We start from the raw sequence: 5,371 nt of genomic DNA on the forward strand, positions 1-5,371 counted from the left end.
GGGAACCAGCTACTAGACGGTTCGATTAGTCTTTCGCCCCTATACCAAGGTCTGACGATCGATTTGCACGTCAGAATCGCTGCGGACCTCCACCAGAGTTTCCTCTGGCCTCGTCCTGCCCAGGCATAGTTCACCATCTTTCGGGTCCCAACGTGTACGCTCTCGCTCCGTCCCACCGACCACGGTACTTGTTTGCTATCGGTCTCACGGCCGTATTTAGTCTTAGGTGGAGTTTACCACCTGCTTAGGGCTGCACTCCCAAACAACCCGACTCTTGAGAGGTCGAATCCCGAAGCGACCGCGGCAGCTAAGGGCCTTGCACCCGCTCTGGGCCAGAGCCCCGGTCAGGGGGACTTGCACCGCGGTTCGCAACGTGGAAACCGACCTCCCTAACGCCACATTTCCCTGCGTCCAGAGGAACGCGGGATTCGGCGCTGGACTCTTCCCCGTTCGCTCGCCGTTACTAGGGGAATCCCTGTTGGTTTCTTTTCCTCCGCTTACTTATATGCTTAAATTCAGCGGGTAATCTCGTCTGATCTGAGGTCGACTGGTCTGTCTCTTGCCGGCGACTCAAAGGGATTGTCGAGAGTCTGCGGCGGGCGTTCGTCCAAGACCAGCGGACGGTTGCCTGCCTCTTCCACAGAGCCACCGGCTTATTTAATAACACTTAAGACGACGATGCTTTCGCAACGACACGTCCAATCGGGCACGCGGTAACGCGTCCCTAGGCATTTTCCGACCCTCAGACAGGCGAGGCCACGGGAAGGACCCGAGGCCGCAATGTGCGTTCGAAGAATCAGTGCTCAATGTGTCCTGCAATTCACACCAAGTCTCGCAGCTGGCTGCGTTCTTCATCGACCCGTGAGCCGAGTGATCCACCACTTCGAGTTGTACTTATAGTATTAGCTCTATTGATAATTAATAATAAGTTTTTCGAACTTACGGGTTTTCGGGCCGGCGTCCCAACACGCTCGTTACGCCTAGCGCCTCTCTCGCGGCCGTCCGACGCCGCTACGGAGAGGCACACCCCGGCTGCAACCTGCAGTCCGGGTCGTAGGCGCCCGTCTCGCATACGCTTTCGGGCCCTAAGGTCGGACCCTCCTCCACCGCGGCACCACCAGCGCCAAGAGACCCGATCCCTCGCGGGATGGCCGGGTCCCCCGTCGAAACGACAGGCACCGTGTTTGCCGTAAGCGGAAGAGGAAAACAGTGGGTCCAGCCGCCGTCGAAGGCAAAAAAAGGACCGCCGAAGTCACTCTGTCGGTCCGTCAGTCAAGGCAAACTCTTCTCGTTCTCTAGTGCACCGGCAACAGCAGTCGAACGCTACTCCGAACACAAGGGGAACGTCAATTAACTCTGTTCCGCACCTCCGCCGACTGCCGCAACAGTCTTCGGCGACTACTCACTCTTCTTCGCTTCACCGGATAGTTACTATCTCTCTCCGCCGATTTTCCGCCCCAGTTTTCGGCATCTTCTTCCGTCTCCAGCATCGCCCGCCCTCTAAGGGAACATATCACAGCAACAACCTCTTGCTACGGGCACACCAGAGCAATAGCAGAGAAAGCCAAGACCGACAAACGTCCAGACACACAACGACGGAACTCTCTCCGCCGACTAGGCGACGATACCAACGCTCGCGCGACAACGGATGTCGGCAGTACCCGGTCCCCGAAGGGATGGTCGGGACGCCCGTCCAAGAGGACTGACACCGTACTCGCATGAAAAGCAAGCGTGGCCCGCCGTATAAAGTTCCCGTATTAGCTCTATCTCTTAAGACGACGGGGCTAGAAAGCCTCGACACGTCCAATCGGCCGGCTATAAAGCCGCCTAATATAAAATCATTTAAGACGACGGGGCCAGAAAGCCTCGACACGTCCAATCGGCCGGCTATAAAGCCGCCTAATATAAAATCATTTAAGACGACGGGGCCAGAAAGCCTCGACACGTCCAATCGGCCGGCTATAAAGCCGCCTAAAAATTCGGGAGGTGGCGGAACGCTCTTACGCCTAGCGTCCCTCTAGCGAAGGACACCCCCGCGACGCCAGCACGGATCCCGTGAAGGCACGGTGCCGCGGGTACAGACACCTCCAACTATAGAGTATTTGCTACTGTTCGAATCAGGGCCAGAGACGCGAGGCCTCCCCCGATCGGTAATGATCCTTCCGCAGGTTCACCTACGGAAACCTTGTTACGACTTTTACTTCCTCTAAATAATCAAGTTCGGTCATCTTTCCGGCACGCCGGCGCGACCAGAAAAGCCGCTCCGAGCGCCAGTCCGAAGACCTCACTAAATCATTCAATCGGTAGTAGCGACGGGCGGTGTGTACAAAGGGCAGGGACGTAATCAACACGAGCTTATGACTCGTGCTTACTGGGAATTCCTCGTTCAAGGGCAAGAATTACAAGCCCCTATCCCTATCACGAAGGAGGTTGATCGGGTTACCCAGTCCTGCCGGACAGGGGTAAACGCACGCTGATTCCTTCAGTGTAGCGCGCGTGCGGCCCCGGACATCTAAGGGCATCACAGACCTGTTATTGCTCTGTCTCGTGCGGCTAAAAGCCGCTTGTCCCTCTAAGAAGATCGAGCGACTCCAGTAATCGCTCGTCTATTTAGTAGGCTAGAGTCTCGTTCGTTATCGGAATTAACCAGACAAATCGCTCCACCAACTAAGAACGGCCATGCACCACCACCCACTGAATCAAGAAAGAGCTCTTAATCTGTCAATCCTTCCAGTGTCCGGGCCGGGTAAGTTTTCCCGTGTTGAGTCAAATTAAGCCGCAGGCTCCACTCCTGGTGGTGCCCTTCCGTCAATTCCTTTAAGTTTCAGCTTTGCAACCATACTTCCCCTGGAACCCAAACACTTTGGTTTCCCGGAAGCTGCCCGCCGAGTCATTTGAGGAACTCAGGCGGATTGCTGGTTGGCATCGTTTATGGTTAGAACTAGGGCGGTATCTGATCGCCTTCGAACCTCTAACTTTCGTTCTTGATTAATGAAAACATTCTTGGCAAATGCTTTCGCAGTAGTTCGTCTTGCGACGGTCCAAGAATTTCACCTCTAGCGTCGCAATACGAATGCCCCCGTCTGTCCCTCTTAATCATTTCCTCGTTTTCCGAAAACCAACAAAATAGAGACGAGGTCTTATTCCATTATTCCATGCACCATTATTCAGGCGGTACGCCTGCTTTGAGCACTCTAATTTTTTCAAAGTAAACGTGCCGGACACCCAAGACACTCGGCAAAGAGCATCAAAGGAATCCGGCCAAACGTCCAGTCCCTACAGTAACCACCGGGCGGTGGACCGCAGGTCTGAATCTGAGATCCAACTACGAGCTTTTTAACCACAACAACTTTAATATACGCTATTGGAGCTGGAATTACCGCGGCTGCTGGCACCAGACTTGCCCTCCAATGGATACTCGTTAAAGGGTTTAGATTGTACCCATTCCAATTACGGGGCCTCAATAGAGTCCCGTATTGTTATTTTTCGTCACTACCTCCCCGTGCCGGGAGTGGGTAATTTGCGCGCCTGCTGCCTTCCTTGGATGTGGTAGCCGTTTCTCAGGCTCCCTCTCCGGAATCGAACCCTGATTCCCCGTTACCCGTAACGACCATGGTAGGCGCATAACCTACCATCGAAAGTTGATAAGGCAGACACTTGAAAGATACGTCGCCGGTGCTAGACCGTGCGATCAGCTGAAAGTTATCCAGAGTCACCACCATTTGCGGGCCTAAGCCCGATTGGTCTTGGTCTAATAAATGCGCTCGTCCCCGAAGGTCGGAGCTCTGATGCATGTATTAGCTCTAGAATTACCACAGTTATCCAAGTAGGAAAGTACAGTCTAAGGAACCGTAACTGATTTAATGAGCCATTCGCGGTTTCACCTTATTTCGGTATTGCTTATACTTAGACATGCATGGCTTAATCTTCGAGACAAGCATATGACCTACTGGCAGGAATCAACCAGGTATCCAATAGGCGTGTCCGCCGCTCTACGGCAAGGCGTAATCGGGATGACCCGAAGTCCCCCCGTATACACGGGCCGGCAACTACGCCGTCAATCGCACGGCCCGAGCGTATTTGCTACGTATATATATCTCCCGAGCCACCGAAACTCCTCTCTCGTTTAACGGGTTTGCTTTTGCCAATACTGGGCCCCGGTCGATCCGGCTACTAACCAGGCGCCGGGGCCTATTAAGGAGGAAGAGAACGGCGGCCCGCCGAGTTCGCTTTTCGGTCGGCTAACAGATTTCGAGCAACCTGCCGACGAGAAACTGAATTCCCGTCTCTTTTTCGGAGCCGCATCGAGACAGAGGCGGTTCACGTAAGCAACAGACCTGTTATCGTAACACGTCGGCCAATTCACGCCTCCACGGGAAGCCTGGCACGACACTGCTGTGAAAGCGTAAGGCACACCGGGGTGTGCGGGACGACGAACGCCGGCCCGCCGCAACAAGCGAGGCCAAATGCGTAACAACCTGACTGTCGAGATCTACTACAGCAAGAAACGCCGCCTTTCCTTACGTACTCGGCCGCACTCGCTTTGGTCCGTGTTTCACAAATATCCGCCGGACGAATCGAACGGGCCGAGGCCTTCCCGCATTCGCCGCTGCTACACTGCGTCGCCTTGGTCCGTGTTTCAAACAATTTTGGCGGACGAATCGAACGGGCCGAAGCCTTCCCGCATTCGCCGCCGCCTTGGTCCGTGTTTCAGATATATCCGGCGGACGAATCGAACGGGCCGAGGCCTTCCCGCATTCGCCGCCGCTACAGTACCCGCCGGTAACGTAAAACTACATCCCGGCACCCTCGGGTACCCTCCACCTCATTCCCGCCACATTCGGAGCAGAGCCCGGGCCCGGCCCGCATCACCGACATTAGTCGACGGTCACTCCACCATCATGCCGGAAAGCTCCGCCTGAGAGTTCGATTTCTCGTTCTCTCTTACCTACATTGACCGGAGGTTCAGTCCTGCTCACCACCTCCCATATATATAGGACAGAATTGCAGCAGGACGTTTATGGATGCGCCATAAAATAGCGAGTAGAAAAAAAATTTTCCAGTAAAATTAAAAACTGTTTACGGTGTATCTGAGAACTCGATAAGCCCGATAAAACTGCTTTTGCACTTTTTTGAAATAATTTTTTCCCTTTTCACAATTTTTAAAAAACCCCCCAAAAACGACCCCTGACGCGAACGTCTCTACCTCGCGACGGAAAATCGAACGAGTAGCCGAACCCCTCGGCATTCAATCCGACCTCCCGTCGCCCTACTTCTCGGTCTCCGAAATTATCGTCGCGGTTTACGTTGCGAACCCGACGGAACGTTCTTTCCGATCCCGACGAAGCCCGCTACCGCCAATATTTCCCGT

At 54.3% G+C, this 5,371-nt stretch overlaps 3 non-coding genes across 3 annotated transcripts in view; all 3 read right to left on the bottom strand.

Moving 5' to 3' along the window:
• LOC136984899 (large subunit ribosomal RNA) overlaps positions 1-546 on the bottom strand; it is a 2,739-nt gene extending 2,193 nt beyond the window's left edge. The window contains exon 1 of the ribosomal RNA XR_010882258.1: positions 1-546. This exon is cut by the window's left edge and continues 2,193 nt beyond it. This is a non-coding gene — a ribosomal RNA (large subunit ribosomal RNA).
• A 190-nt stretch (positions 547-736) lies between these two features.
• Positions 737-890, bottom strand: LOC136984897 (5.8S ribosomal RNA). Its single transcript, XR_010882256.1, has one exon. It is a non-coding gene; the product is annotated as a 5.8S ribosomal RNA (ribosomal RNA).
• A 1,261-nt stretch (positions 891-2,151) lies between these two features.
• On the bottom strand, positions 2,152-3,970 carry LOC136984898 (small subunit ribosomal RNA). The gene has a single exon (XR_010882257.1). It is a non-coding gene; the product is annotated as a small subunit ribosomal RNA (ribosomal RNA).
• Between the last annotated feature and the right edge of the window lie 1,401 nt (positions 3,971-5,371).

This window comes from Centruroides vittatus, unplaced genomic scaffold, assembly GCF_030686945.1.
Source record: "Centruroides vittatus isolate TY-2023 unplaced genomic scaffold, ASM3068694v2 contig_937, whole genome shotgun sequence".
Classification (NCBI taxonomy): domain Eukaryota; kingdom Metazoa; phylum Arthropoda; class Arachnida; order Scorpiones; family Buthidae; genus Centruroides; species Centruroides vittatus.